This window comes from Cyprinodon tularosa, unplaced genomic scaffold (genome assembly GCF_016077235.1).
Source record: "Cyprinodon tularosa strain WSP-4 unplaced genomic scaffold, ASM1607723v1 ctg776, whole genome shotgun sequence".
In the NCBI taxonomy this organism is placed as follows: domain Eukaryota; kingdom Metazoa; phylum Chordata; class Actinopteri; order Cyprinodontiformes; family Cyprinodontidae; genus Cyprinodon; species Cyprinodon tularosa.
Window position 1 is genome coordinate 73,390 of NW_024039536.1, and position 12,492 is coordinate 85,881.

Below are 12,492 nucleotides of genomic sequence, written 5' to 3' on the forward strand. Positions count from 1 at the left end.
TGAATCTTTCTTTTTTTTTTGCTGATAAAGTTAAAGGCTTAAAGGATTCTGTGGTGGAAGATATGTCCAACGGCTTTTAGCAAATTTTTTAATAGTGCGCATGTGTCAGTGCCCCCTCTTCGTAAAAGTTCTCAACGCTGGAAACACCTCCGCCTGTAATTTTGTATTTCATCTTGAGAGGCAACAAAGTGCCAGGATTCACCTATTCAGCAGGAAATCTACATAAGTAGATTTGTTGGAGTGTTTTTGTTGCTGCAGGTTTCATAATTTAAAAAAATCCAGTACTTACAACAGAATTAAAAGTAATTTATCTTACCAGCAGAAGTTTTGCGACCATGCATCCGTTAATGTCCATAATTCCCTAAATGTTGGTGCATTTTTATACAAACTACAAATTCACTAAGTTGTCAACTTTTTCTACATTTGCAATGACTAATGAAGTTGAAAGGCCTTACCAGTGTGTTTACTGTATGGAAAGTTAATGGAAACACATTTGTGAGGTCAGACACTGATGCTGGACAAGAAGGCCTGGCTCTCCTCTAATTCATAAATATGTTCAATCAGGACTGTGCAGATCAGCCAGGTACTTCCACTCTAATTACTCCCAGCCCTTCCTTTTGGTCACAGAATGGTGAGTCTGAAGCATTCAGAGACATTTTACTGGAACCCCTGATTGGTTCACATCATAAACCTCTCTGCGCAAATGTACACAACGCTTTCAAGCGAGTGTCGTTCATCTGCTGCCACCAAACCTAGACTGGTCCAGTAGATTAACAGAAAGACAACCCTTTCCATAGAAATGTCTCCGTCTCTCTCAGGTCCCATGGCACTTCACCTATAATGCTAAAGCATCTGAAGCTTTGCATTCTACTTGGCAAGTGAAAGGCTTGCATGCAGCTGCCTGGTCATGGATAACAGTCCCCTGAAGCTAGCTATGCCCTGTTCTTGCATACAGATCTATTCTGAAGACAACATGACTGTGCAGAAACCTGCTGACCTCTGCACAGTTTCCCCCTCAGCATCCACTGAACCCTCTCTATGATTTTACATGGCCTGCATGGTTCTCTGATGCCTCCATTTAGTGATGAAGCCACTAACACCGTGACTGGGTAAAGTGTAGGTGTGGGGAGGTCGCAGGGCTGGATCTACGATTTTTTCTTAAAATAATTGCTTTTTTTCCTCTTGATTTGAGAAGGTAAGTGAGACTTTTTGCCAATGGAACAAGAAAAGTTACATTTAGAATAAGGAAAAAAACAATTGCTTTGTCTCATTTCAAGTGCATATCATCTAATTATTTTTACTTTAAGAGAAAAAAATACTAATCCTATTGGCAAATTATTGTGTTTACCTACTCAAATTAAGGATAAATATATTTAATTTAAGAATTTTTTATTTATTTCAGATTGTTTTTGCAGTATAATGCTCAGGTGGCACCCTGTTCTTTTCTATCTCTGTTTTTCTTTTTTTCCTTTTAATGTTCTGTAACTCTAGATTTAAGGTGTTTGGTTGAAAATAGATCAGCTTTCAGTTTCAGGTGGGTACACCTACAGTAGCCTGCCTGACTTATACCAGGCGGAGGTCAGTCTGAACGGTGATTGGTATGGCATAAACAGACCAGAGGTTGAGGTCGAACATCTAGAAACAAAGGTGTTGATGGCAGCAGCACAGCTGATGTTTCTCTCCAGGATGGAGTCACAGCCAAACAGGAACAGACCAGATGAAGCTACTATGAGAAAAAGCAGAGAGAGCAGAACGTTAGAGATTGAACTAACTAAGAATAGAGATAGAATGAAGCAGACAGTGATTTTCTGGAGCCATAACAGTTAAGAGAGCAACATTTTATTTATGCTCCCACCTTTTGTTATCTCCTGAATGTGCTGTTGATGTCCTTAAAATTTCAACATCTGGCTGCTATAAGAGATTTTCTTATGAAAAGGTGTTTTTAAATTACATCCGTGTTTTTTCTGATTGGTTATATGCTGTTTCCACTGACTGTTAGTGAAATTGGGCTCTAGCTGCTCCTTTCCAGACAAATATGCCAAGTACACATCATAACTTATTCTGGGTGGTGAAGCTAGTGAACCTGAGTTAGATGTGTTATTTTCTTTTTCTCTGTCTGATCAAACTACGCCACGCCTGTGTGTCTTTGTGCTTCTGCAGCTGTATAGACTCGTGGTTTGAGATCAATCGGTCCTGCCCTGAACACCCCTCTGACTGACTGACCACCCGGCCCACTCTGAGTTCTCCTCAAGGTGAGAATAACTGCATCATCATGCTCGTCCATGAAGGTGGCTGATTATTTCAGTTCAGTTTAATTACAGTTAATTTATACAGAATCAGTTTTCAGCAAATATTGTATAAAGGCTCTTTTCAGGCTTAACAGGTCAACATAAATCCAGCAATATATGAGTAAGTCAATCCTAGACAGTCCTTAAGCAGACGGTTTGATAATCTGATTCTCAGAGCTTTTTGTTTTATGTCGGCAGTTTTGTTTGACTAATCTCAATGCCGGTCCACGACTGACTGATTAAATAAAAGGAAAAGATTTCAGTTTCACCGTATTTAGAAAAGATCCCTGTCCGCCACGTAGCTCAGAGGAATATGAGGGGAAGGTTTCGGCACAAACAGCAGGAATGTATAAAATCTAACATCAAAAGACCAATATATTTTATAGACATGCACCGATTTGTTTGCTTGTGATCAAATGTGGCCAATTTTTTAATTAATCTGCTCCGGTAATCGATGGACTGGTCATATACTGACTAATCTGATTTCATTTCCTTCTCATTAACTACATCAAAAACTAAAAGCAGCAGTGAATTCATACACCAACAGACCGTATGTACTATGATGCTTCTATTTTAGTTCATATGAATCCTATAATAGTTACAAACATATGTCTTTATATATATGTCTGAATAATCTTAGATGTTCTTCATTTTCTGCTAAAATATACTGGTTGCAAAATGAACTCCTCAGTATTTTTTTAAATGAATAAGTCAAAGTCCCTGATAAACCCCGAATAAGTCTGTCTGTGATCCCCAGAAAAGATGCACCTTCTTAGTAATATAAAGTAATATATGATGCGTGGTTTGTTATTTTTATCATAGGTTCACTTCAACTATGAGACAAAAAAAAATAAATTGCATTTTCAAAGATCGGTTGAAGAATAATTATTTGGTCATTAGGTTTCTTATAGTTTCATTTCTGGACTGAATTGTTTTTAAAATTTTCTTTTTTTTTGCAACAATAATGGAACAAAATTCACTCCATAGAAAAGCTACTTGAAGAACAAGCTCCAGATCTGCAGACATTTTGCTTGTTTGTTGGTAACCACATACTTAATTTCCACCATAGTTTACGAAAAAAAACCTAAACAGTGATATTATTGTCTCATAGTTGAAGTTTACCTATGATAACACATTAGACATCTCTCCTCTCTGAGCAGGAAAACTTGCACAATCATCCATCCATTTTCTTTACACACTTAATCCCAAGTGGGGTCACAAAGGGTGCTGATGCCTATCTCCAGCTGTCAATGGGCAAGGTACATCCTGGACAGGTTGCTAGTCCATTGCCAGGCAACATAGAGACATGTGCATGCTCATGCAAACTCTGCACGGAGTTTGCATGTTCCAGGAATTGAACCCAGAACCTTTTTGCTCCACTGAGCAGCCCTTGCACAATCAGTGGCTGCTAAATCCTTTTTTTGTTCTCCGTATGTTTCCAGGAACTTCTCCAGATTGCTTGACAGCAGCAGCCAATTCTGCCAAATTTGGCACAGATCAACATGGGCTTAGATGTTTTTTTTTTTTCCTTAGTTAAATGACATTACATTTTAAAAAGTGCACTTTTCTGTTTATTCAGGTAAACAACAAATTGTTTAGGATTTAAATGTCATGAGAAAGAAAACCAGACAAAATCTGCTTTTGATCTAAAACGTTTTGAAGGTTAAATGGTTTATAGCTTTTGACTCAATGATGATGCCAAATCAGTTTCCAATTGCCGAGTAATACCGTGTTCTGTCTCTGTCTTGTCTGTCTCCTTTCTGTTTGGGGGACATTTAGGTTCCTGCCATGGACATCTGGACACAGATGCTACCAAATCTGATGAAACAATCAAAGCGATCACCACATACCCGCCGTGACGGAATCCATAGTCCCATCAGATGTAAACTGAACCAAAAATAAAAGTCTGGCTGTCCAACCATCCCACATTAAAGGGCATCTGTTGAGCTTTTCATTCTGAAACCTGAGGGTAACACTGCATACATCACAGACCCCATCTGCCTCCCCCCCAGATACGTCTCCAAATCGTGCATGGCCACCTGTGGAGAAGCTCGGGTCTTAACCGGGCCGCCATCTCTGCTCTGGATCCAGGCATGTCTGTAACTTGTGTCCGGTCCTCTGATGGCCTTAACTGGGTGGGGGAGAGGAAGCAGAGCAGGGTGGGGTGGAAGAGGAACTACCAGAGGATGAAGCAGAGGCAGAGAACTGCAAACAGACTTGTACATTATTCAGTGGGCCTCTCATCTCTCACAAACAGGACTCCAGCTTGGTGGTGATCTCTCATAAAAGCCTGCCTCACAGTGTGCTCCTCTCACATAGTCCCTGCAGTTCTGCATTCCTTCCTCACCACATTAACTACATCAGAAAAATGCTTTTCAGATCCGGACTGTGCGCCCCTGAGCAGGACGAGAGGAAATGATCTGTCAGCTTGTCCTGTGCGTTCGCTTAGCTTGGTCTGCTTGGGTGTGGAGAGGAGCGATCTGAGCATGCTCAGTGCTGACTGGGACGGAGGGAGGAAGGAGCAGGAAGCAATGTAGCTTATGCCCTTAAAGTGTGTTTGGGATGCTCCAGTGTCCGGCTTCACCTGGATGTGTGAGGATGGCGTGTCTGCGTGTGCTTGGATTAATGACAGCTTACTGAAGCTGTATGTGTGTGTGAAAGGTCGTGGCAGAGGGCTGACTGGGACAGTCTTGTGTGTGTCTCTGTAATGAAATGTTTACAGTCTAGATGTTTGTGTGTGACTGGCAGTCCTCCCTTTACTTTGCTAATGTTTACAGCTGCAGAAAAGCAACATGACATATTGTACATTTCACTTGTGAAATCTCTCTCCGTTTCCTCCATCAGATCTGTCTGATTTTTCATGGAGAAATGAGTCATTTCTTAAAGAGAGACTGTAGAGGGAGAGCGAGTGTGAGCCTGTGTCCGTCCAATATATGGAGGGATTGCTGAGTGGAACGAGCCAGAGGACCCAAACAGCCACAGAGGTTTTAGGCGGCTCCTGAGCAGCTTTTCCCTTTCAAGTCCCAAAAATGAAATTTATTGATATTTTTTATGTATTATATTTGATATTTTGTTTTATATTTCGAATTTTGATTAAAAAAACATCAAACTATATTACATTAAGCAGACATGAAGAAATATTTAAGTCTCTGCTGAAGAGAATTGTTCACAGAGTGAGGTGTTCAAGCATATGATTGGAAAATTTAGTGGAAGGAAAAAATTATTATTTTCTTATTTACATTTTAAGGTCTTTTTGTTTAACCATAAATCATAACCATCAATATAAACAACAAACATAAACAATGTCGTCAATTAACTTTTCTCATTAGCATGCGTTGCAGATGATGCTTCAGATGTACAACCAACTGGAATAAACTTTACTATTACTCATTTTAAATAAGTAATTTAACGTCTGGCTACATACTTAATGAACAACTGACACGTTTTTTCCCTTTAAAGTCATATAAAATATTTATGACAGTGAAGGAATATCGTTAAAATCAATTAGATCAAAGTGACTGTAAAAAAAAGAGAAAATAAAAAACTATCCAAAACCGATCTAGGAAGCTTTATTATTGCATGAAGTCACATAATTATTATTATTCAATCACAAGAATTCTTGTTTAACTGAAGTCTGTGTCTGAAACTGGGACTGATCAGTAAAACAACTGAGGAAAATGTCAAGAAGGCTTCATTAAAGGTCAACATGAAACAAGTCAGAATATTCACGTTAAAAACAGTTTGACTCCAATTCACGGACCTTCAGCATCACACTTGATAGTGATAATAACGCTGATATAGAGCATTTCTTCAAGGTTTTTGGAAGAGACACTGCTGTGTTTCTGAAAGGTTAAATTTGAGTTTTCCCCATCATAAGATCCAGTTGCTGTCAGCTCATGACTTTCTCTATTTTAACCCCTTTTCTCAAATCTTTGATTGCATTTTTGTAATGAGAAATTTTACTAGTATTATCCAAATGAGCTTTACGCAGATAAAAAAAAAAAGGTTGTTGTTCGGAACAGAAAGTCCAGAGACAACTAAGTTTTTAAAAACTTCTATGGATTGGGCACAAAATATCTGAATTTTAAATGACAAATAGTAAAAGCGACGTATCTAAATACCACTCGGAACAACAGATGAAAGTATAAAGTCACTCGAGAGAAAAACAGCAACATCAAAAAAATCACTTTTTCAAAACATTTTGAAATAACTGAACAAAAAAGACAGCCAAAACATCTTTTATTCTATTAAATAATACAAAATAGATTTATTTTTTCATTCTCAAGTTTAGACATTCTTCAGGAATCTTCCGATTCAGTGACCAAAAAAAACTCGATAAATCTTTAAAAAACAACTTGTGGCTGCTTTGATCCTCTCTTCCATCCTCTGTTCATGAGTTGTTGTTTTTCCGCTCGTAATTCCTCCATGACTGTTTGTGCATGTGTGTTTGCTAATTACAGGGGGCTCTTCGGCCTCTGCTCCAGCCCCCCCGCTCTCACATTGTGTGTCTGCTGGAAACAGATCTGTTTTGTCTGCGACTGGAGACACGAGGCACTAACACCCTGGAAAAAGACTCTGTCGTTCCACTGTGGAGCCACTGAACGGGGCTTATTTATTCATTTGTTCATATTTAACAATATTTGTTTGATATACCAATCATGTGAGGTGTAACTCACGTCTCAGAAAGCCAAGAGCTGATGTGTGAAGACTACTACGAAAACAACGTACAAACAAACTGCATTTACAAAGCTACTGTAAACAAATGGTGGAATAAATTGTGCTAGATGACAAACGTATTTTCTGCTTTTTTATTTTCTCCTGGAGTTCCAAATATATCTTCCACAGTGAGAGGAATGCTTGTGTTAATGGAAAATTAATTCAATTCAGTTTATTTCTATAATTCACATCATGTCATCTCAGGTCACTTTCCAGTTCACCAGATCATCCAGTCAGATTGATTCAAAGTTTCTATCTAAGGAAAACCAGCTGATTGCATCGACTCATTGACTCTTCAGCAATCCCTCACACTAAGCCTGTTTGTAGCGACAGTGGAGAGGAAAAACTCCCTTCTAACAGGAAGAAACCTTATTAAAAGCATTTCTATTTCACCAAATGATTGATTTTAGAATAAGGTAACAAAAATGAGCTTATTTTCATTTCCCACATGTCTACTGATTTCTCATGAACATTTCAATCCTTTTTGACCCCAAAAATAACAATGCAAAAAAACAGATGACCCCCTAAAATACATATGCACTTAACTGATTTGCTTTATATGCATTTATACACATAAACTAAAGGAATTATATTAAATATTATGTATATGAATTAATTTAAATGATATTTATTATTAAATTAATTGTTATTGTTTTTGTGGGACATAGTGTTATTTAATGGTGCGTTTTTCAATTTAATTAATCTTATTATTTTAGTATTTGAATTACGTTAAGATGTATAGATACATTTTACACATACTTATTTTTTTTGGGAATATTGACATTTATCTATTTTATGATACATGTTGGCCCTCCACACAACTCAGGGATCACTGTGGAGTAAAATTTGTTCCATTATTGTTAGAAGAAAAAAAAAAGTTTTTAAAGTTCTAAAATGAAATAAATTGTAAAAATAAAATCTGATTTTTTATTTTTTTAAATCTTTATTCTGTGGTGGACTTTTCTCTGGAGTTAGGAGGCAAAACACATTTCCTTGGTCTGCATAGACTTTAGAAACGGCAAACAAAATATAAATACATCATCATTTAATTTAGGGCTAGTTGCATTTATTTGTTGGATAAAAAAAAAACTTTATTACTTATATATTAAATATCAAGATTTCTGTGCTTTCACAACTTGTCTGTATTTTTCAGAGAGGGGCTTCCAGTTAGCAATCCATAACTTCCTGCTTTCCTAGGACCCGTTGCTCAACACACACAGTCACCTTGTCCATAAGAACATTGACATGCTAAATACATGGATAATAATCATTTTAAAGGTATTCACCGAAATACAATTTATTTTTTTTCTCTCAACAAGTGCAAATAATAAAAAAAAAATGGTTATACTTTTAAAAGGACCTCATGCAGCCAGATAGTGTACATAGGGGTGGCTAAGCTGGGGTCTACATGCACAGCAGGCAGTATAAGCGCCATTAATTCCCGGTCAATCCACACTAGTTGCATTTTAAGCAGCAGGAAAATGAATGAGTTCAACATTCATATTTTGCAAATAATCACTGTTTATTATGCACATACTTACACATATATATTCTGTCTTAATAAAAACTACAGTGGATGTTCTTTTTTTGGGTTTGAGTTCAGAGTGGATCATCTTCTCTATTGGTTTTCCCACATCCCAGTCTTTGCACCGTGCTCACCTCTGGCCTGCTCTAAGTTTAAATGTTTAATGTTGAGGCAATAACCTGGAGAATTTATGTAAGTTTGAAGGATAGAATTGAAATATTACAATTACAATAAATCTGTACAATCAAAAGCAAAGGTCAAATATCAAGGCTGATACAACGACTTTGAAAGGAAACAGCCAAAAAGAGCAAATGTTGACTAGAAAGATGAGAATATTAAAATAAGCAAGAATTTAAAACACCTTGCAAATGTCATGGGGGGGGAATGGTAAAATCAAAAGCTGCATAAACATTTATTTCAGTTGAACATTTAAATTTCAATATTTCAGTTGAACATTTAAATTTCAAAATTAAAATGTAATATCAAATGTTCAATATTTGAATTTTCTTCAATACTTAAATTATAGCAATGATCATTGCAAAAATGTAAATACTAAGGTTTAATTGTCTTTTGGTGGGAAATACAGAGTTTGTATAGAAATTGTATTCCTAAAACATTCATACATTTAAGTCATTTTTTTATCCTGCAATTTTGCACTTTGTCCAGCAGATGGCGGAAAGTCTACCTGTAAAGCCAGCCCTGGCTCACCTAACTCCAATTGGAGAGCTCTTTCTGTTTGGGTACATTGCTGTTAAAGTATCCAGTCTGCTTCAGTTTTAGCAAATAATTTTAGCTCACTGTAGACTTTGAAAATGGCTAGAAGTCATTAGAAGTAAACTTTCTTGCAATATTTATGAGAAGAGGAGGAGCCTTTAGAAGATTAGGAAGAATCTTTTACATGATGAGGAAGAGCAAGAAGGTTCTATGAGTTATTGAAAAAATTACGTGGGCATTTCTTACCTACATTACTAGAAAAAGCATTAACTAAACCTTTATTCAATTACAGTTCTACTTAATATCTATATATACATACAGTAATAGATGCATTGAATAATTTTGGTTTTTATTTATCTCAAATTCAATAAGAGACTCCTAAATTATGTACAGAGATGACATACTCCCATAAAACTTGCTCTGAAAAGAGCTAGATGTTGGTATTTTTCATCTTTAGTTTTAGTATAATGATGTAAAAAATAAAACTTTCCCATTTTTTATTGTCAGTTTATGGTTAATACACCTACAGGTACAATCTCCACTTAGGACAGCCAACCTTAGAGCATCACTGCTGCTCTGAATGATGTCAGCATGGGAACAACAATTCACCTGATGGGGTGGCCACAAGGGTCGCCAATGATTGGCTGGGGGTGACCATAGCCACCATTCGTCCCCCATCTAGCTACACCCCTGGTCTTTGATAGTCTTTCAGCATAGCCAACCGTCCCTTGAAAAACAGAACCGTTCCGTGTTTAGAAATAGAAGTACTTATCCCGTATTTAATGGAAAAGGAATGTACTTTGTCCCGTATTCAGAATCAGACATACTTTAATAATCTCAGAGGGAAATTACTTGTATTAATAAATTACTTGTACAGTATTACTGTGAGAGTAGAAAAATAGTCACTAATAAGCTAATGGAAAATGAAAGGAAGGGGCACGTTAGATACAAAACTTACGGTAAAATTATACTGCGTTGTGACCAATGAGCTGACAACATATATGTAACGTTCTATAATACCCTCATCCCATTGGTCGAGCCAAGTGTTGCTGACAAAGATAGTGGGAGACAACAGAGCAGTGTGGGGGATGAACAGAGTAATTTAAAGGAAAAGGAATCCTGGCAGTCCAAAGGAACAGCAGAGAGGTGGATGGAGGTTCTTCAGGCAGCTGACCTTCCCAACATCCAAGCTGCTGTGTCCTTGGTCCTCAGCATCCCATCTTCCACTGGTTTTGAGGAGAAGATTTTCTCCTGATTGAAGAACAAATGGACTAATGTGCAGAACAAATGTTCCACTGAATTAATTAAAGCTCAGCTCATTGCCGGCCTCAATTATGAACTGCCTTGCTAAGAGTTTTACTCTGCAGCGCTCAGAGACAGAGAACTCCTCACTGCACCTAGAGCTCAGAGGAAACACAAGTGGAAAAAAGTAGGCTATTGCCACATAATTTGAGCTAATGACTTTTATTTCTGTTTTACAAATGTAGCCTACAGTCATTGTGATTTAGGCACAAATCTGTTTACAAGTTTGCTGTTGCACCAAAAATGTGCACTATTTATTTATTATATTCATTTTTACAGTTTGAAGTTCAGCAGGAGAGGCTTATGTTTAAGATACTTATTTTATTCAGCAAAGTTTGCTATTTTGTATTAAAGTGAATTGCTGGATAATAATGTGTTTTCCATGTATCCATGTCACTCACTAATATGCATCAAATTCAACAGATTTAAGTTAAATAAAAAATCATTTAACACACAAAGGGGGGCTAAAAAAAAATCACCAGGAGGGGTGTTTTTTTTTTCAGGGAGTTTGCAACCCTATTTCAGCATGGTTACCCAAAGTGGTGCAATAATTCTGTGAAGAAGGGAAAAGCTCAACTATGAATGAAGTATTAAAATCCCGTAAGAATGGAGGTATTACTCACAGCCACTGAGGCTTTCATTCAGTCAGAGGAAAATGTAAACATCAATATCTTTATGCTTCATATTAAGGCGCTGGAAGAAGACAATCGATAAATGTGATAATTTCATTCATCTGGATAGGAATAAAAAAAATAAAAGAAAATTCCCAAACAACACATTATATCTTAAAATGTTACACTTCCCGATCAAATTTTAGGCCATAATTTGGGCCTTCATAAATCATTTCCAAGCTTTTCCCACATATATTGTTATACATTTAGTAAAAAATGTATTCTTATGTGTTCTGTTTCAGCATTAAGTTAATTTGAGATTCACTTATACTGATTCAGACATAACCTAATCAAATCTCGTAGGTGAATCCTTTTCAAATGTCCTGTTTTTACATCCAATTTTTCAGACAGTATAAAACGCACATAAAAATAATCTCAGTGGGAACTCTGAAGAGCTGTTGGATTATTTTCTTTTTCATGAACTAGTTATGTTTTATTAAATTACTTTTTTAATATTAATACAGGGAAGTATTTTATAGATAGAAAGCATCCAGTATGGACTGTAGTCATGGCATATTGGATAGGAATGAACTGTGCAACCTGAGAAAGGCAACAAATAAAAAATAAAAAGAAGGAGGAATTTAATAAGTCTGAGGGGATTGCTGGATTATTTTATCAGTCCCATCAGAGATGCTGTGGCTGACTGTCATAAACATTTTTTTGCACACCATGAGCAATCAGATGAGTAACTGTGCAGGGATATGTAAGGTATAGTTTTAATGAAAAAGAAAAGTCTTCCAGACAACACATTTAAGAGATATCTAGATGCCAAATAAAATGACTCCGCTGACTTGACGTAATGCTACTTGCTGCACTGTTGATTTTTTCCACCCATTTTTAAATAAATAGTCAGGAGTCAGAGCTGAGTCTAAACTATGCTGTATTATTCTACTTGATATAAGTGTTTTGCAGTGGGATAATGAGTTTATTCGTATTATAACAGCCTATTCCATGAGACTGTTAAACCTGGTTTATGCTTGATGCATCCAGGCGTGGAACATTGACAACGCAGCGTTTGCAGGAGTTTAATGGGCGGCTTTTCCCTCCTGTGTCTCACATCAGCTGTGGCTGATTCTTAGAGGTCAATGTAGGGCTAAGACCACAAGATTATACCAACAAACTACAAGCAGAAGTACAGAGCACAGGTTTTTCCCCATATATATATATATATATATATATATATATATATATATATATATATATATATATATATATATATATATATATATATATATATATATATATATATATATATACACCCCTAGATGTATGGTGT